Source organism: Triticum aestivum, chromosome 3A, assembly GCF_018294505.1.
Source record: "Triticum aestivum cultivar Chinese Spring chromosome 3A, IWGSC CS RefSeq v2.1, whole genome shotgun sequence".
NCBI classification, from domain to species: Eukaryota; Viridiplantae; Streptophyta; class Magnoliopsida; order Poales; family Poaceae; genus Triticum; species Triticum aestivum.
Genome location: NC_057800.1, coordinates 682,808,264 through 682,829,936, shown reverse-complemented (window position 1 = coordinate 682,829,936; position 21,673 = coordinate 682,808,264).

Sequence of the window (21,673 nt, the reverse complement as noted above, 5' to 3'; positions counted from 1 at the left end):
ATAACAAGCAAGGATAGATCTAGGTATTGCCATCTTTGATAGGAAATTCTTCAATGAGGCATCTACCATCTTTACGAATTTCTTTATTTTTATTAATTATCAAACTTTTAGGCACAAGATCGAAAAATTCATTTGTAACAAATGGTTCCTTAATGATAGCAAAAAGATTGGGATGAATGCTTATAGATTTGAGACCCGCAGTTTCCTTACTAGAGGATTCACCCTTATTTTTAGGAACATACATAAGCTTGGAAATTTTAGTGGGAGGACTTGGAGTATTCTTTATGGAAGAAAAAGCGGTTCCCAAGTTGGTAATAATATCCTCAAGTTTATCGATTCTAGTGGAATCGTGATTTATTTTCTCATTAACTATGGGTTCCTTTCCTTTAATATTTTTCAAAGTGACTCCTACTTTAGATCCATATTGAGAGATTCAGTTTTGGATCTTTTTATCCAAATTTTCAATTAACTCTATTGTAGAAACCTTATTTTCAATAACTTCAAGCCTTTGCATTACATGCTCCAAAGTTAATACAGTTCCATTAACCAAAAGAGGGGGGAACCAAACAAATCTATCATAGCATTATAAGAATCAAAAGTATGACTACCCAAGAAGATTTCTTCCTAGTAGATCTATTTTGAGCATTGCAAATTCTATACCAAGCGTCTTTTAGATTTTCCCCCTCCCTTTGCTTAAAATTTAGAATTTCATTCTCAGGAGACAACGGAGAAGATAAGGGACTAGCCATAACGACAAGCAAACGAACTAACGCACAAGCAAACAAAAAGCAAGCGGGCAAAAAGAGGCAAACGGTAAAGAGAGGGAGGACAGAGGGAGAGAGAGAGCGAATAAAACGGCAAGGGTGAAGTGGGGGAGAGGAAAACGAGAGGCAAATGGCAAATAATGTAATGCGGGAGATAAGGGTATGTGATGGGTACTTGGTATATTGACTTTTGCGTAGACCTCCCCGGCAATGGCGCTAGAAATCCTTCTTGCTACCTCTTGAGCACTGCGTTGGTTTTCCCCGAAGAGGAAGGGATGATGCAGCAAAGTAGCGTAAGTATTTCCCTCAGTTTTTGAGAACCAAGGTATCAATCCAGTAGGAGGCTACGCGCGAGTCCCTCGTACCTAGACAAAACAAATAAATCCTCGCAACCAACGCGATAAGGGGTTGTCAATCCCTACACGGCCACTTACGAGAGTGAGATCTGATAGATATGATAAGATAATATTTTTGGTATTTTTATGATAAAGATGCAAAGTAAAATAAAAGAAAAGTAAAAGCAAAAGGAAACAACTAAGTATTGGTAGATTAATATGATGAAGATAGACCTGGGGGCCATAGGTTTCACTAGTGGCTTCTCTCGAGAGCATAAGTATTCTACGATGGGTGAACAAATTACTGTTGAGCAATTGACAGAATTGAGCATAGTTATGAGAATATCTAGGTATGATCATGTATATAGGCATCACGTCCGAGACAAGTAGACCGACTCCTGCCTGCATCTACTACTATTACTCCACTCATCGACCGCTATCCAGCATGCATCTAGAGTATTAAGTTAATGAAAACATAGTAACGCCTTAAGCGAGATGACATGATGTAGAGGGATAAACTCATGCAATATGATGAAAACCCCATCTTGTTATCCTCGATGGCAACAATACAATACATGCCTTGCTGCCCCTACTGTCACTTGGAAAGGACACCGCAAGATTGAACCCAAAGCTAAGCACTTCTCCTATTGCAAGAAAGATCAATCTTGTAGGCCAAACCAAAATGATAATTCGAAGAGACTTGCAAAGATAACCAATCATACATAAAACAATTCAGAGAAGATTCAAATATTGTTCATAGATAGACTTGATCATAAACCCACAATTCATCGGTCTCAACAAACACACCGCAAAAAGAAGATTACATCAAATAGATCTCCACAAGAGAGGGGGAGAACATTGTATTGAGATCCAAAAGGAGAAAAGAAGCCATCTAGCAACTAACTATGGACCCGTAGGTCTGAGGTAAACTACTCACACTTCATCGGAGGGGCTATGGTGTTGATGTAGAAGCCCTCCGTGATCGATGCCCCCTCCGGCGGAGCTCCATAACAGGCCCCAAGATGGGATCTCGTGGATACAGAAAGTTGCGGCGGTGGAATTAGGGTTTTGGCTCTATATCTAATCGTTTGGGGGTACGTAGGTATATATAGGAGGAAGGAGTACGCTGGTGGAGCAACAGGGGGCCCACGATGGTGGAGGGCGCGCCTGGGGGGGGGGGGTAGGCGCGCCCCCTACCTCGTGGCCTCCTCTTTTGTGTCTTGATGTAGGGTCCAAGTCTCATGGGTCTTGTTCGTTGAGGAAATCACGTTCCCGAAGGTTTCATTCCGTTTGGACTCCGTTTGATATTCCTTTTCTTCGAAACCCTGAAATCGGCAAAAAAAATAGCAATTCTGGGTTGGGCCTCCGGTTGATAAGTTAGTCCCAAAATAAATATTGAAGTGGATAATAAAGCCCAATAATGTCCAAAACAGTAGATAATATAGCATGAAGCAATCAAAAATTATAGATACGTTGGAGACGTATCAAAGGGATTGACAACCCCTTTGTCGCGTTGGGTGCAAGTTGGTGTTTGTTTGTGCAGGTATTCGGTGGCTTGTTGCGTTGTCTCCTACTGGATTGATACCTTGGTTCTCAAAACTGAGGCAAATACTTACTCTAATTTGCTGCATCACCCTTTCGTCTTCAAGGGAAAAACCAACGCAAGCTCAAGAGATAGTAGGAAGGATTTCTAGCGCCGTTGTCGGGGGGATCTATGCCAAGCCAAAGACATACCAAGTACCCATCATAAACTCTCATCCCTTTCATTACATTATTCGACATTCGCCTCTCATTTTCTTCTCCGCCACCTCTAAAACGATTTTCGAAAAAATCACCTTTTCTTCGCACTTCTCCTGTTCGTCTTCTTCCCTTACTTCTTGTGTGCTCGTGTGTTGGATTGCTTGCTTTGTCATGATGGCTCAACATAATACCAAATTGTGTGACTTTTCCAATACCAACAAAAATGATTTTATTAGTACTCCGATTGCTCCTGATGCTAATGCGGAATCTGGTGAAATTAATACCGCTTTGCTGAATCTTGTTATAAAAGATCAATTTTCTGGCCTCCCCAATGAAGATGCCGCATCCCATCAATAATTTATTTGATTTATGTGATATGCAAAAGAAAAAGATGTGGATAATGATATAGTTAAATTGAAGCTATTTCCGTTCTCGCTTAGGGATCGCGCTAAAACTTGGTTTTCATCTTTGCCTAAAAATAGTATTGATTCATGGAACAAGTGTAAAGATGCTTTTATTTCCAAGTATTTTCCTCTTGCTAAGATCATCTCCCTTAGGAATGATATTATGAATTTTAAGAAACTTGATCATGAACATGTTGCACAATCTTGGGAGAGGATGAAATTGATGATTAGAAATTGCCCTACACATGGTTTGAATTTGTGGATGATTATACAAAAAATTTATGCTGGGTTGAATTTTGCCTCTAGAAACCTTTTAGATTCGGCGGCGGGAGGCACTTTTATGGAAATTACATCAGAAGAAGCTACTAAACTCCTAGATAATATTATGGTTAAATATTCTCAATGGCATACCGAAAGATCTTCCACTAGTAAAAAGGTGCATGGTATTGAAGAGATTAATATTTTGAGTGGAAAAATGGATGATCTTATGAATTTATTTGCTAGCAAGAGTCCTCCTATTGATCCTAATGGTATGCATCTGTCTACTTTGATTCAAAACAATAATGAATCTATGGATGTGAATTTTGTTGGTAGGAACAATTTTGGTAATAACACGTATAGAGGTAATTTTAATCCTAGGCCATTTTCTAGTAATTCTTCTTATAATTATGGTAATTCCTAAAACAATTCTTATGGAAATTATAATAAGATGCCCTCTGATTTTGAGAATAGTGTTAAAGAAATTATGAGTTCGCAAAAGAATTTCAATGCTTTGGTTGAAGAAAATTGCTTAAGATTGATGATTTGGCTCGGAACATGGATAGAATTTCTCTTGATGTTGATTATTTGAAACTTAGATCTATTACACCTAAGCATGATATAAATGAGTCTCTCAAAGCCATGAGAACCGCTACAATGCGTGCTAAGAAAGATTGGTTTATAAAAGCGCGTTCTTCTAGTTTCTGTGGAAATAATGATGAAGATCTTAAAGTGATTGATGTGACTCCTATTAAATCTTTGTTTTCGAATGTAAATCTTGATAAATATCGGACTGGAGATGTGTCAACTTTAGTTAGTAGGAGACAAAATGATTCAGAGTTTTTAGATCTTGATGCAAAAATTGATAAAAGTGGGATTAATTGGAGAGGTCAAAACTTTAGGTAGCAATGAACCCACTCTTTTGGATTTCAAGGATTTTAATTATGACAATTGTTCGTTAGTAGATTGTATTTCCTTGTTGCAATCCATGTTGAATTCTTTTCATGCTTATAATCAAAACAAAGCTTTTACTAAACACATCGTTGATGCTATGATGCAATCTTTTAAAGAAAAGCTAGAATTGGAAGTTTCTATCCTAGAAAACTTTATGATGAGTGGGAACCTACTATTAAGATTAAAATTAAAGATTATGAGTGCTATGCTTTGTGTGATTTGGGTGCTAGTGTTTCCACGATTCCAAAAACTTTATGTGATGTGTTAGGTTTCCGTGAATTTGATGATTGTTCCTTAAATTTGCATATTGCAGATTCTACTATTAATAAACCTATGGGAAGAATTAATGATGTTCTTATTGTTGCTAATAGGAATTATGTGCCCATAGATTTCATTGTTCTTGATATAGATTGCAATCCTACATGTCATATTATCACTACTAAGGAAAAGCCTAGCAGCAGCGCGGGATTTAGGTATAGCAGTAGCGCGGGGTCCCGCGCTACTGATACGACGCTACAGCTAACCTGTAGCGGCAGCACGTGTCCGCTCGCACTACTGCTATACAAGCGTAGTAGCAGCGAGCGATATGAAAGCGCGCTACTGCTAATAGCTCTAGCGCACTTTATTATACCGCGCTACTGCTAGTGGCACGCTGCTGCTAAGTTTTCTCCACTCGCTACTGCTAATTTTATTAGTTTTTGTTTTTTTTCTGCATATTTGTTTTGTATTTGAACATGCTTTATACAAGAATCTTTAGCACATACAAATGTCATCATCAGACACATACAAATGGGTGCGAGACCACAAATGTAATCATAACATATACATACAAATAGTCTTGTCATAATCATCATCCAACACAAAGTGGTCTCTCGTCATCATCTCAAAAATAGCGATACATGCAAGTCTTGAATACTTGCAACTACAACGTCATCCATCTAAACAATGATATACGCGAGAAGTGCTACCACTATGAGTGATAGCGGAACTATGCAGTACATGAGGCGACGGTTATGAGGCCTCTCTCGCGCTAGCGTGTACCTCAAGTAACTAGCTTGTGCTTCTTGTCTGCTTTTGAAGCCTTTATGGCTGGCGCCCGAGAGCCCCTCCACTTACGCCTGACACTCATACCACTCGTAGTACACTCTCGGAACCTTCCCTTCATACACGACATAACACTCCTTCGCCATTAAGAATCTATGTACCTGTTAGAGATGCATCTTCATCAAGAAAAGATCATATGCAACAAAATATACTAGAGCAATATGAAAAAGAATGGGTTAGCAACTAGATGCAACATATAGTACACAAACTAATTAACTAGAGGTACGAATGTCATCGTACCCAAACTAACAAAGTAGCGTTACGCAAGTTCGCCAGGGACCATGGGCATCACAAAGTTTAATCACTATAGAAAGTATACAAGTTCAACCGACACATATCATCATCATCGGCATCGTAAATCACTAGAAGTTCCATCCTTCCATATCATCAAGGATGGACCCTAGCTTCTTGAATGGCGTGAGGTCATGACGTTGCATGCCTATGCGAGTTCGGACGTCAGCTCGCTATATAGGGCCGTGGTGGAACATCCCCTTCTCATGGACGACTTCTTTCATGATGATCATCACAATGTCCCTTTGGATGCGAAAGAAGTCATCTCTAAGTTTATAATCCACTTCTCGATGAGATTCTACCCACTTGCGGATATGATCATCGTTTCTGGTTGTCATACGAAGCTTTTGGTGATCCGTGTTGAACTCAATCATGAGATGGAGGAGGTAGAATCCATCTTTCTTGCTTGGTTTTGGGACATGGATGCAGCAGAAGTTAGTTTTATGCGAGAAACCCAACTTCTTGTTCCTTTGTTTCCTTATCTGTAGGTGGCCACCCCAAATTCTGAAGCCTTGGAGAGCATAATCTGGAATATTCATTATGTGGGTGTAGTCCTTCTTCTCGTAGTCTCTGGTAGGGTCGAAATACACGGTGTGGGAGACTCGCGGGTAAAGAATGATAAGGACGGCGCGCCCGTTGCTGCGGGGAAAAGACACCTCAAATTATTCTCCATATGAGCGAGAAGGAATGATTGAAATGTACGAAAGGGTTGTCCGGAACTGACTTACTTTGGATGATAAGGCAGGAGGACAATTTCCTAGTCCTTATTCAGTACCATGAAGTTTTGGAGGTACTCCCTAGCAGTTTCACGCTCAAAGTCGCCGAGACTCAAGAAATACTCGTGCATGTAGTACGGATCCGCCACATAGATTTGTGAGACTTCTTCTCTCTTCATGACGGAGCTCATATGCAGCGCAAAAAGGCGGACGATTGTAAAATCAAGCCGCCTTGTCAAAAACATCTCAAAGATATGGTCAAACCACAGGAAGAACACATCTGCGGGCCGTGTGCCGACGTAGCACTTCCCCTCAGGCACACGAGCCGCGTATGTTGGATATCTTGGATCCTTCGAGGCTAGTAGGCTTTTCTCAGTCGACAACACATGGTCGTGCAGTCTCCTGAGATCCCCAGATAGTGCTTCCAACGGTTTCGATGGTAGCATCGGCTCGCCCGTGAGATGGAACATGGCTGCACCTTTCACGGGTACACGGTCTTCAGAATGCACCGTCTGGCTGCTATGTGCTCTGGCTTGTTTGGAGGCAGCTATCTTCCCCGCTCTCTTCCTCTCCTTTTTCTTGGGCACACCTTCCAAACCCTTACTTAACCCCTGCCCCAGTGTTGCCGGTCTAAGCACTGTATGACCCCCGGCTAGCTGAGCCTATGTTGAGACGGCATCTTCAGGCGTGTCCTGTGAGGATTTCATGAAGAGAGACTTCTTGCAATCCCTGCTACGATGTTCTTGCCCAAGCAGATCATCCATATCCTCATTAGCATGCTGATAGCCCGATTCATCATATGGTTGACTCATCATATCTAAGTCACCGTCATACGCGTTTGTATTGAGGAAAACCATTAGGTCCTCTGTCTCCTCCGTCTCATCATCCATTCTCTGTTCTACGGGACCAGTTACATCAGCCAGTACTATTGCACCCCCTTCATCATGTCGTCCGCCTCTCTCAGCTGGCACTACAGGAGCTGGTAATTGTGTAGGCGGGGTGGTGGTCTTCATACATGCTTGTTGATGTGTGGTTATTGGTGTGCTCTTGGCCGGCTCCAGACTAAGAAGATTCTTCGGCCATAGCAGCACCCAACCCTTGCAGCTTCCAATCTGTGGCAGGGTCTCGTCGTCTTCTCCCCCTAGGCATAATGGAGGAGGCAAATCCTCGTGCCCAGATGTCACACTCAACAAGGTAACCCTAAAGTGCCTAGTAGGCATCTGCTGGTTGTGGAACGTGAGATCCAAGGGCTTCGTTATCACCCGCTTTCCCACGTCCACCTTCTGGCCTTTGATCAAGCAGAGTACGGTGCACGGGGTTTCGTCGGCCTACAAACACATGTCTGCAGCATAAAACATCAGAAAGGCAACGGAAATGGAATATTCTAGATATATATGTTTGTGCGACACGTAATTACTGTGAGGGCGTCGAGCTCAGCCAAAGACGAAGTCTTGCCTAGCGCGCCATGGACTGAGGATGGGCTGCTATGAGCGGGTGCGGGTGCGAGAGGAGGCCCGGTTGCGTGAGCAAGTCATGGTGCGGTGGTGTTGTTGTTCATGGAGTTGCTCGCGACAAAACTGGGCAACGGGAAATCATGTACCGTCTTGTTTGGATTTTCCTTCGTCCAGTTGATGATAGTCGGGACCAAGTTAGTAGCGAAATCATTTCTGCATGCAGTTATAGCTGCATTGACTGCCTGCTGTAGCAACTCATTTTTCTCCTCGGTTGTTTTTTTTTCGCGTCCTCGGCTGCTTTTTTCTCAAACACAAACTTCACCTTCTCGTCGATGTCCGCCTGACTAAACTTCCTTTTCTACTTCTTGGCCTCCGGGCCCTCGTTGTAAAACACCTTCCACATGGCGCCGTTTCCTCCGTCGTGCACACGACCATATTGCGGCCGATGGCCGAAAGGGAGTCCCTTAAGTTCGTTCAAGGCCTGGTTGAGAGGGGTGTCCCACTTGGGCCTCATCTGAGAAGTAGGGTTTTCGGCTGCAAGCTGGTGTTGCTTCTCCCGTAGAAGGAACGTGAATCATTTAGGAATGTGTAGTCGACTAGATCTAGAGCTAAATGTAAGGTGGTAAAAGAATAATTACCAGTAGTCTAATCAATTTCCTCGTGATCTGGTCCGTGTAAAAGACCTTCTTTTCCTTGTCCCACTTGTAGCGGGCCCTGATAAAGTCTGCTCCAAGGTGTTGGTGAACTTCGAGAAGGGGTCTGGGAGACCCGCGGCTTCACGTTTCGCGTCCTCCTTATCCTATATGGGCCTTTTACCGAGGTAGCCATGACTTTCGAGGTGATGCTTCCCCGTGTTCCTTTGCTGAAGGCTCTTGAATTTCGCAGCCTTAGCCTTGGCTGCCTCGGTAGCACAAGTGTCCTTGAACTCTTCAAACTCCTCTTCCGTAAGTGTCGGATTTTCCTCCAGAATCTTGGACAGAGGTTCCTCAGCCTCAATAGCTTGTTTCACCCTCCCTTTCTAGGAGGCCAAATCATTGCTGAACATGCCCATGGCGTGATTGTTAATCTTTTTCATCTTCGGATCATCCCACGGTTGTTCTATGTTATCATCCCGGTCGGGGAACTTGAATCTCTTGTGCAACTTCGTCAGGAGCAACTGCCTCAAATGTTCTTTACTCCTTAAGTCATCATCGTTGATGCTTGCGCATTCCCGTAGGATGCATCCTACTTGGTTCTCATAGCACTTGGGAGGTTCTTCCAGCTCTAATGGCTCAAACTTGCCAGGTGCCATCTTTGTGATCACCAGTCGTCCAATGCCTAGTTTGTTAGGTTTTCGAATCCTCTGCTTCTTCTTTCAGTAGCGGCATCGGCGCCGGTACCTTCCCCGACGGTATCTTCCCCGCCGGTACCTTCCCTGCCGGTCATGGCGTCACCGTTGGTGTCGATGTTGACTACAGTACCTTCATCGTGGCCAACCTGCAAACCATGATGTTGTTTAGCAGACAAAAAGTCGAGTTACTCTTGTTCACCCTCATAATCCATCTCGTCTGCATCTTGGTCAGAAGGCTAGGATTCTTCGTTGTTTGACATTGTTTCCTATGATTAAGTCTCCTCGTTTAATTCTAAAACTATGTAAAAATGAGAAATGACATAAAAAAGATCAATGTTTGCCGGAATGTCGTTTCCCAGCAACTCCCGACACTCGATATGCCTACTATCTAGCACAGGTCATGCCAAAATTCACGGAAAATTTCGGCATGACCTTTGCTAAAAAATGGACATATCGAGCGTCTGAAATTCACCGGAACGGAAATGAATCAACATTCCAGCGTAACATAGGCCACTCGGATCATTTACCCTGCACATAGTCATCATTTTCCCGATATCACATGTCCAAATTCCAAATATGACATGTCCAAAACATCACATGTCCACATATCACAGGTCCACTTCAAATTTGCATATAAAAGGAAGAAAAATATAGAACTTGAAGAAATATGCAAGAAGTCATAACAATATTTGAAAGTAAAATTCGGCCTACGTAAATTTGCTTTAACAAGGGATATTGATTTGGACAATTGCTTAAACTAATTCTGTTTTTTAATACTAATTCTAATTAACTAACTAAATTCATAACTAAATAAATAACCTAATTAACCTACTGCCCTAACTAAAACCTAAGAAAATTAACCAAAGAACACTAGCTAGCAGAGAGAGGGGGATCGGTGGGGGGCTTACAGAGAGTGCAGGCCCGACGACGGCCGAGGTTGGGAGCGGTCGGGGCCAGGGTCGGAGTCAGGGTCGAGCGCCGGGGTCGGGGGCGAGCGTCGGAGCCGGGGTCGGGGTCGGGGCCCGGGTCGGGGTTGGAGCTGGGGTCGAGGTCGGGGGCGAGTGCCGGGGTCGGGGGCGAGCGCAGGGGCGCGGCGAGGGCAGGGCTCCGGTGGCACAATGGGGGAAGAGAGAGTGGGGATTTGGGGGGAAAAGAGGCGGCATGAAGCAGAGAGAGAAGGATGTTGGGGGTTAAGTGGACATAGTAGTAGCGCATTTAAACCTACACGCTACTGCTTTTACCTGTAGCTATAGCAGTTTTATGAGGAAACCACTACTGCTACTTTGACTAGCTGTAGCTCTTTTTCAGAAAAGCGCTACTGCTATAACTAGTACCTATAGCAGTTTTTCTGTTTGTTTTCTTTTATTTTCTTTCCATTATTTTCTCTCACTTTTTTTCCGAGAGCAGTGAACGAAGGGAAGGCGATATATATTCATTTGACGGTTAAGTATGTATACAAAATAGGAACATATATATTACAACATTGGACCCATGCATAATGGCTAAGTGTGTATACAAAATAGGAACATATATATTACATCATTTGACCGATAACATACGGTTCCTCAGCGTTGACATTTTCGTTTTTAAGTGAGCTTCTTTCCCTTCTTGTTCATTGAAGAATAATTGAGCCCCTCATTGTCACTTTTCCTTTTCCTTTGTTAATGGGCAACCCAACACCAACACCAGGCGGCTGGTCTGCGCCATATAGAAAATTATCGCAGAAAGAGATGCACTCTTGTGTCAGATAGCCCTAGACGATGCTTCCATCTGGACGGGACATGTTACGAACTAATCCTTTGATGATCCCATTCATCCTCTCAAACGGCATCATTTTGTGCGGGAATGATGGCCCCGGGTCTATTATGTCGTCCACAATATGGACACACAGATGCACCATGACGTCAAAGAACGCGGGCGGGAAGTACATCTCAAGCTCATTCACTATCACAATGATCTCTTCCTATAGCCTTTGGATTTGCTTCACACTGGTCGACTTTCGAGAGATGACGTTGAAAAAGTTGCAGAGACCAATAAGCGTGTCACAGACGTGCTTGTCCATTATCCCTCTAAGGGCAACAGGTAGTATCTGTGTCATCATCACATGACAGTCATGGGACTTCATCCCGCTGAACCTTTTCTTGTCCGTGTCTAGATATCTGCTTATCTTGCCACAGTAACCGGAACTAACTTTGACTCTGCTAAGGCACTTAAAGAATTGATCGATCTCATCCTGACTTAAGGTGAAGCAAGAAGGGGGGCAATAATCCTCTCCCTTTACTTTCTTGCCCTTCTTCTCCCGCGCCTCTGTCTCCGTCTCTGTCTCATATGACTTTTTACGGGGCAGCATGTGCAGATCGTCCCGGATATTGTAATCTTGCAAGTATTTTCTTGCCTTCGGCCCATCCTTGGTCTTATCTGGCATGTTCATCAGTGTCGTGAGAAAGCTCTCGAGGACATTCTTACAAATATTCATTTGATCAAGTCAACGAGGTTTGTCGAGTTTGTGCCAGTCCTCCAAGTTCTAGAACACAGACCTCGTCTTCCATACCTTCAGCAGCGGCTCCGGCGCCTTTTTCATCGTCTTTCCTGGCGCGGGTTATTGTTCCCAGTTTTTCAACAGCTCAACGATTTCTGCGCCGCTCCGCTTACGTGGAGGTCCTCGATGCTCAGCGTGACCATTGAATAGATCTCCACGGTTTCTCCACGGGTCGTCCGGATCGAGCCATCTTCAATGCCCCATGTACACGATTTTCCCAGACCCGCCATCTTTCCTTGACGTTAGCTGGTGAGACGTCGTATCATCCATGCACCGCATGCATCCGCAATATCCATGGCACACCTGGCTTGTGATATATCCATAACCGAGATAGTCGTGCACCGTCGTGATCAGCGCGGCTCTCATGTAGAAATACTCGCCTTTGCTGGCATCCCATGTCTTGGACGGTGTTTTCCATAACATGTATAACTCCTCTTGAAGTAGCCCCAGATACAGATTAATATTATTTCCTAGTTGTTTCAGCCCTTGAATCAGCATGCTCATGTGAATGTACTTCGACTTCATGCATTTCCATGGGGGGAGGTTGTACATCCATACAAACATGGGCCATGTGCTATGGTTGGTGTTCTGGTCGCCAAACGGATTCATGCCATCGATACACGCGCCGAGCACGATGTTCCTTGCATCACATTCGAAATACCGATAGAAGCCGTTCAACGCTCTCCACTGGCTTCCATCCTTGACGTGTCTCAGCTTCGGATCATCTCCATCACCGGGCTTCTTCCTCTCCGCGTTCCATCGCATGAGCTTTGCTTCCTTGGGATCTATGAAATACCGCTGGAGATGGGGAGTAATCGGTAAGAACCATACAACTTTTGTTGGGGAACGTAGTAATTTCAAAAAATTTCCTACGCACACGCAAGATCATGGTGATGCATAGCAACGAGAGGGGAGAGTGTTTTCCACGTACCCTCGTAGACCGAAAGAGGAAGCGTTAGCACAACGTGGTTGATGTAGTCGTACGTCTTCATGATCCGATCGATCAAGTACCGAACGCACGGCACCTCCGATTTCAGCACACGTTCAGCCTGATGACGTCCCTCAAACTCCAATCCAGCCGAGTGTTGAGGGAGAGTTTCGTCAGCACGATGGCATGGTGATGATGTTGATGTTCTACCGACGCAGGGCTTCGCCTAAGCACCGCTATAGTATTATCGAGGTGGACTATGGTGGAGGGGGGGGGGGCACCGCACACGGCTAAAAGATCAAACGGGTCAATTGTTGTGTCTATGGGGTGCCCCTGGCCACGTATATAAAGGAGTGGAGGAGGGGAGGGCCGGCCCTGTCTATGCCGCGCCCTAGGAGGAGTCCTACTCCCACCGGGAGTAGGATTCCCCCCCTTCCAAGTAGTAGGAGTAGGAGTCAAGGAAAGGGGAGAGAGAAGAGAAGGAAGGAGGGGGTGTAGCCCCCCCTAGTCCAATTCGGACTAGGCCTTGGGGGGGCGCCCAGCCTCTCCTCTCTCTTTCCCCTAAAGCCCAATAAGAGCCATATACTCCCCGGCGAATTCTCGTAACACTCCGGTACTCCGAAAAATACCCGAATCACTCGGAACCTTTCCGATGTCCAAATATAGTCGTCCAATATATTGATCTTTACGCCTCGACCATTTCGAGACTCCTCGTCATATCCCCGATCTCATCTGGGATCCGAACTACCTTCGGTACATCAAAACACATAAACTCATAATATAACCGTCATCGAACTTTAAGCGTGTGGACCCTACGGGTTCGAGAACTATGTAGACATGACCGAGACACGTCTCTGGTCAATAACCAATAGCGGAACCTGGATGCTCATACTGGCTCCTACATATTCTACGAAGATCTTTATCGGTCATACCGCATAACAACATACGTTGTTCCCTTTGTCATCGATATGTTACTTGCCCGAGATTCTATCGTCGGTATCTCAATACCTAGTTCAATCTCATTACCGGCAAGTCTCTTTACTCGTTCCGTAATACATCATCCCGCAACTAACTCATTAGTTGCAATGCTTGCAAGGCTTATAGTAATGTGCATTACCGAGTGGGCCCAGAGATACCTCTCCGACGATCGGAGTGACAAATCCTAATCTCGAAATATGCCAACCCAACAAGTACCTTTGGAGACACATGTAGAGCACCTTTATAATCACCCAGTTACGTTGTGATGTTTGGTAGCACACAAAGTGTTCCTCCGATAAACGGGAGTTTCATAATCTCATAGTCATAGGAACATGTATAAGTCATGAAGAAAGCAATAGCAACATACTAAACGATCGTGTGCTAAGCTAACGGAATGTGTCATGTCAATCACATCATTGTCCTAATGATGTGATCCCATTTATAAAATGACAACTCATGTCTGTGGTTAGGAAACATAACCATCTTTGATCAACGAGCTAGCCAGGTAGAGGCATACTAGTGACACTCAATTTGTCTATGTATTCACACATGTATTATGTTTCCGGTTAATACAATTCTAGCATGAATAATAAACATTTATCATGATATAAGGAAATAAATAATAACTTCATTATTGCCTCTAGGGCATATTTCCTTCAACTTTCTGGGGACATTTCTTCCCGGCCTTCTTGTATCAGCAAGCATTGCACACCGGACAACTTGTTTTTTCCGTGTGCTCCTTCCGATAAATTATGCAATCATTGATGCATGCATGGTATCTAACCTGCGGCAGATCAAGAGGGCACACAATCTTCTTGGCCTCATCCACACTAGTAGGACATAGATTCCCCATGGGAAGAACATCCTTTACGTACTTGAGATGCTCATCGAGGCAAGTGTCGGTCCATTTGTTTTTAGCCTTCGTCTTCAAGAGTTGGAGCGTGAAACTCAAGCGGGTCACCTCAGGATTGCAACCATCATACAATGTAGTGTTTGAGTCTACCATGAGTTGCTGCAGCTTAGCCTCCTCTCTAGAAGAGCTCTCTCAGTACTCGTCTCATTGTGAAGCAATGCTTGAACATGAGGGTCCCGCACGACTGAACTTAGTACCGACGAACTCTGCAGCATGGACTCCACGTTCTCTCCTCCGCCATGTCCAACCCCTTATCCTCCGCCATGTCCGCCCCCTTCTCCGCCACCATGTCCGGCCTCTTCCCCGCCGCCATTATCAATCATCTGTTCGGCTTGCCCCGTGTCGTCATTGCCTGCCCCGTCGGCGTCCTCAACATCATCATCCTCATCTTCAATTATCCATCGAGTATGGCCACCCATGAAACCAGTCATGAGCAGGTGCGCTTCGATACGGCCTTCGTCATAGGGGTCGAGCCAAACTATTCCTTTGCATCTTCGACATGGACATAAAACCTCTGTCAGGTTATTTTCTATCATGTCCTGCACCGCCGACCGCAACCACCTGTCCACTAACGTTCCACTACCATCATGAATGCCTGCACGGTAAGAATAAACAAATTGATTATAAAAATGCATGCATGCATCAAAGTCATACAAAAATTCGGCATGACCTTCCCTAAAAATAGGACATATAGATCTACAGAGTTTCCCGGAATTCGCCGAAACAGAAATAAATCGACATTTCGACAAAACATAGGCAACTCACAAGCACAATTCAGCGTCAACTCATGCCACACACACAATTTCCATCATATCGCCCAATTATCATATCGCACTCACATACACATATTATAATTCTTGCAAAAGTATGAATTTTTAATCACGCCTATCTCGAGATCGAGCACACGGTGGACGTGATGATGTAGTAGGGATCAGAGATCAAAAGTGGACAAAGCTCTTCTTGTCAAAGCTAGATCTAGTTAGGGGGCACATAGGTCACTTCACTAAATGCTACATCTACCTAGCTAACTAATTTGGGAGGAGACAACTTCAACTAGTGGAGGGGGAAGGAAAAAGAGAAAGGAGATGCATTAATGGAGGTGGTGTAGTTAGCTAGGAGTAATAAACAGAGAGAAAGGTAGGTAGAAGAGGGAGATTAACGGGGGGAGAAGTATTGACGAAGAAGCAAAGTGAGGGGGAGAGGAGGCGGGAGGTAGGGGAAAGTGGGGAAGAGAGGAGATGGGGGAGGGGGAGGGAAAAGGTGGCATTGTGTTGCGTCTTAGCAGTAGCACGGTTGGTTAAGCGCGCTACTGCTACGAGCCATGTGGCCAATTTCCAAATTAGCAGTAGCGACAAGAAAAAAATGCGCGCTACTGCTATAACTTTAGCAGTAGCGCGGGTCACAGAAGGGCGCTGCTGCTAAACCTAGGTTGGGGGGGTACTGTCGGTCGCTTTAAGTAGCAGCACGGATCGGCAAGGCCGCGCTACTACTAACTAAGTAGCAGTAGCGCGTGTTTTGAACACGCGCTACTGAAAGTTAGTAGTGGCACCTCTTTTTGTACCGCGATGCTGCTAAGATTCTATGTATAAGGTTTTCCCTAATAGTGTATTTTTGGTAGACCATTCCTTAGAACGATTTCCGTTTCGATGAAGATAATGTTGGTTTGGCACTTGAATCAGCCATTGGTGGATATTGTTCTGCACTCAAGGTATCTCAACTACATGATCGTGTTTTCTCCTTCAATGTTTCTTGCAAAGAAGTGGGTTTTTTATATTGCACCAAAGGAGTTTTTTTGCCCGCAATTTAAATGCTACTTCCATCTCTGGGGTCATGGCGGCCCCGATTGGGAGAAGGAGTTTCGTCTCTGGCACAAAGAATCTTAGGAGGATTGGACCTTAGTCAGTCCATCTAAACGCCGTGCAGCCCTAGGGCTCCTAGCCATGCAAAAAAGCCTAAGAAACCAGATGCTATCATCTACTTCTCTTAGATCTAACAAGAGCTTACGTTTCGCCATGTTCCTTAATTACGAGGCATGCAAGGGCTGTCGTTATCCGGCCACTTCTGATGATATTCGTACTGTCTCCGAAGCGTTATACACTATTGATGAACATGATTGCCTGTCGGCCTCGCCGCCAGTGATAGCATCTCCGGTGACAGATCTCTTTCCTAGCATTCAGTTTGGATCTCTGCCTCTATCTCCGGAAAGTTTGTTTTTGGCAGGCGGCAACTCTGGATCTCCTGGGACATTCAAATCTTTTGTTGGGCCGGCCTTTTCTCAGAATACTTCGCCAAGCGACTGCTCTAGCCCACCTGCTCGTTTGTTGGGCTCGGTTTCTCAGCCCATTATCCTTTCTGATGACGAGGAGGGCAGCCCATTGGCCATACGAATTGCTTGCCCAGCACCCCCAACTACTCCAACTACTCCGATTCCTTCTCCTGAGAAAATCATCAAGGACTTGCAGAGTTTTGATGAATTGGTGGAAAGTTGGGCTGCAACCTATTGGGACTGCCAAAAGTGTTTAGGCATGGGCCACCAATCACAGACTTGCACGAGGGTGAGATGTCGTAATTGTTTTCGTTTGGGACACATTAAAAAGAATTGTACTAGGCAACCTCCCGTCTCATCCGTCTGGGTACCTAAAGTCCTATCGCCTGACTTTGGGACACGAGCCAAGCCAGAGCCCCCCTTGCCTCTCCAGCTTCTCTTCAAATAGAGCGCGCAGAAAAACCCCAATCCCCTCGGTTTAGCCCTGCTCCACCTCCAAACCAATCTACTCCACCGTTGTCGCCGCCTGGTCCTGGCCCATCCACAAGCTCGCCTGCAACCACCACGCCTTCTTCGAGCTCATCTGCCACTTCGACAATGGCAGCTTTCGCCATCAACCCACATCGCTTCCTACCTGTGATGTATGACATTAAGGATGGAGGTGCGGATCGTCTGCCCAGGACCTTCTACACGCTGGCGGTGCCACCTCCCTGCTTGAACGAGCAGTTCATGGTCACCATCGTTGAGCCACTCCCACCTGCTCACCTTGTGGGAGTTCGCCGCGAGCAGGTTCTGCAGTTTCTTATCCAAACTCTGCATGTTCCTGTGATTTCTGTTCAGGCATGGTTTCAAGGTGTTGGTCTTTTTGAGATGGAAGATCCTATAGTCCGGGGCTCGTTCACCCAGCACCCACCCTTCCCCCTTGGTTTAGATGAAGATGGCAATGAGTTTTTTTGTTAGGTTTATCCCACGCAATGAAGGTGCAGATTTTCGTGCTATTCATGGCCACCGCACTGGCCGGTTAATGTTCATTGGTGTTCCGTTGGATTACCGCAATACTCAATGTCTAGCGGATATAGTTGGCACTTTCGATCAATTCCACTATTAGAATAGTACAGATTGCCGCAAAGTTTGATCCCTGGTGCGAGCCTCTTTCCCTGATAATGCCTTGGTCCCGCGTAGCATGGTCTTCAGAGAATTTGCTAATTGGGGAGGAACTGCCGTCTCTTGGACAGCTGGTTGTTACATTCTCACTGCTGAATTTGCTGAAGTAATGATTCCTGCTGATGAAGATCCCATGCCACTAGATGGGAATCCTAACCCAATGCCCGGCATCAACCCACCACAGCCGTTTTGGGCCATGCCGCCGTACCCTGCCCTGGGTTGGAATGATGTTCCCCCAAACCATCAGGTTAACAATGATGCAGCCAATGGTAATGCGTGGGGCAATGATATGCAAGATGCTGCGGGATTGGAGCCATGGAACGAACCAGAGCAGCCTGAGCAGCAGAATGAGCCAGCTATGCCGGCCCAAGACCAGGATTCAATGGTTCTCAATCCATCTTTGGACTCCAGCTAAGACATGGATCTCGACCAGGAGGTTAATCAGCCTATGCACAACAATGTTGCTGCACCTTTGGACCCCATACAATTGTTCATCTTCAGAGTGGTTTATGGGCCGATGCTTCCCCCGGAGATGATCAGGGAGAGATCTTTTAGGTCTCTGATGCCTGACATTCTACTATCTCGCATCCCTGCATATATGCCCACACATGTGCTCCCACCATCTATTCTCCCTTGCAGGTTTTGGCCATATTGCTATGAATCCAAGTTTATTGCTCTGCTCTATAGTTCTGGGATTATTTCACGTCCAGTACACAAATCATCGGTGGTTATTGAGGAGTTGCCCTCTGATATGACCTCTCAGCTGCTTTTGGGAGAGAGCTAGGTTTTGCCTAACAATGCTGCAGTGTCTAAATCCTTCGAGTTTACCGCCACACCTCCCCTTGTGCTGGGCAAGCGAACCCGTGGGCATGGTAGTTCAATCTCTGTGCTGATTGAGACTACGCCAGATTTCAGCAACAGGAGGGTTACTAGGGGTTGTGCCAAAGCAAATGGTTTCAAACCTTCATCTGATGTGCCTGTCAAGCCCTCTCGGCTTAGTCGCCCTCGTGCTAAGAAGAGGAAGATCATAGCTGAAGTGGATCCCATTATGGAGGAGAACCAAGGCCACCAAGTGCCACCTCCAACACCAATTCGGGCCATGCAAGAGCTGGGCACGTCGTTGGGCATCGCTCCTGACAAGTTATCGGTGGAGAAGCTTATGGCATCTCCAAAGACTTCTGCTTCTGATGATTCAACCAAATGATGATGATGCTCTTCATGTTTATTTTATTGCGCCTGCATTGCGCTTTTGTTCTTTCGTGTTACTATCCTCTGTCATCTGAACCTGGGTCTGTTATGTCTTGGTTGGCTGTGAACCTGCAAGCTTTTGGGTGTCTGAACTGTTATGCAGTTTGGTCTATTTATATTCTGTTAGTGTTGCATCATGAATAGTTCATATTATCGTAATTGGAAAGTGCTGTGCTGACATGTGAGCGGTCTTAACTCTGAGGCTAGCCAATGTGATGTACGTGGAAAAATCGAGGAGAGTCAATGTTCTATCATTTGTCTTCAGGAAACCAAATGCTCCGATTTTGACGTCAGAGCCATCCATAAATTTTGTCCATGCGGGTTTGATAGTTTTGTTTTGCACCATCTTCTGGCGCCTCGGTAGGAATCTTAGTGGTTTGGAATTCTTCCATTTTCAGTGGTCAGTGTTGGGGAATGTTGCAGAAAAAAAAATCCTACGGTTTCACCAAGATCCATCTATGAGTTCATCTAGCAATGAGTGATCGGATGCATCTACATACCTTTGTAGATCGCGAGCGGAAGCGTTTAAAGAACGGGGATGAGGGAGTCGTACTCGACGTGATCCAAATCACCGGAGATCCTAGCGCCGAACGGACGGCACCTCCGCGTTCAACACACGTACGGTCAGCGTGACATCTCCTCCTTCTTGATCCTGCAAGGGGGAAGGAGAGGTTGATGAAGATCCAGCAGCACGACGACGTGGTGGTGGATGCAGGGGTCACCGCAGCAGGGCTTCGCCGTTCTACTGCGAGAGGGAGAGGTGTAGCAGGGGAGAGGGAGGCGCCAAGACTCAAGGGTGCGGCTGCCCCTCCCTCCCCCCTTTATATAGGCCCCCTGGGGGGGCGCCGGCCCTTGGAGATTGAATCTCCCAAGGGGGGCGGCGGCCAGGGGGTGGAGTACCCCCCAAGGCAAGTGGGGCGCCCCCCACCCTAGGGTTTCCAACCCTAGGCGCAGGAGGTGGGCCAAGGGGGGCGCACCAGCCCACTATGGGCTGGTTCCCCTCCCCACTTCAGCCCATGGGGCCCTCCAGGATGGGTGGCCCCACCGGTGGACCCCCGGGACCCATTCGGTGGTCCCGGTACAATACCGGTGACCGCCGAAACTCTCCCGATGGCCGAAACTGCACTTCCTATATATCATTCTTCATCTCCGGACCATTCCGGAACTCCTCGTGACGTCCGGGATCTCATCCGGGACTCCAAACAACTTTCGGGTTACTGCATATTCATATCTCTACAACCCTAGCGTCACCGAACCTTAAGTGTGTAGACCCTACGGGTTCGGGAGACATGTAGACATGACCGAGATGGCTCTCCGGCCAATAACCAACAGCGGGATCTGGATACCCATGTTGGCTCCCACATGCTCCTTGATGATCTCATCGGATGAACCACGATGTCGAGGATTCAAGCAACCCCGTATACAATTCCCTTTGTCAATCGGTACATTACTTGCCTGAGATTCGATCGTCGGTATCCCAATACCTCATTCAATCTCGTTACCGGCAAGTCAATTTACTCATACCGTAATGCGTGATCCCGGGACCAGACACTTGGTCACTTTGAGCTCATTATGATGATGCATTACCGAGTGGGCCCAGAGATACCTCTCCGTCATACGGAGTGACAAATCCCAGTCTTGATCCGTGTCAACCCAACAGACACTTTCTGAGATACCCGTAGTATACCTTTATAGACACCCAGTTATGTTGTGACGTTTGGTACACCCAAAGCACTCCGAGATGCTTGCACCAGCCCATAAATCAAAGCGTTGGAGCTTGCACACCTTGTCAGCATTCTTAGGATCGACAAAACCTTCCGGCTGCATCATATACAATTCTTCCTTAAGGAAACCATTAAGGAATGTCGTTTTGATGTCCATTTGCCATATCTCATAATCATAGAATGCGGCAATTGTAACATGATTCGGACGGACTTCAGCTTCGCTACCGGTGAGAAAGTCTCATCGTAGTCAACCCCTTGAACTTGCCGATAACCCTTAGCGACAAGTCGAGCTTTATAGATGGTAACATTACCATCCCCGTCTATCTTCTTCTTAAAGATCCATTTATTTTCTATGGCTCGCCGCTCAACGGGCAAGTTAGTCAAAGTCCATACTTCATTTTCATACATGGATCCTATCTCGGATTTCATGGCTTCCAGCCATTTGTCAGAATCTGGGCCCGCCATCGCTTCTTCATAGTTCGAAGGTTCACCGTTGTCCAACAACATGATTTCTATGACAGGGTTGCCGTACCACTCTGGTGCGGAACGTGTCCTTGTGGACC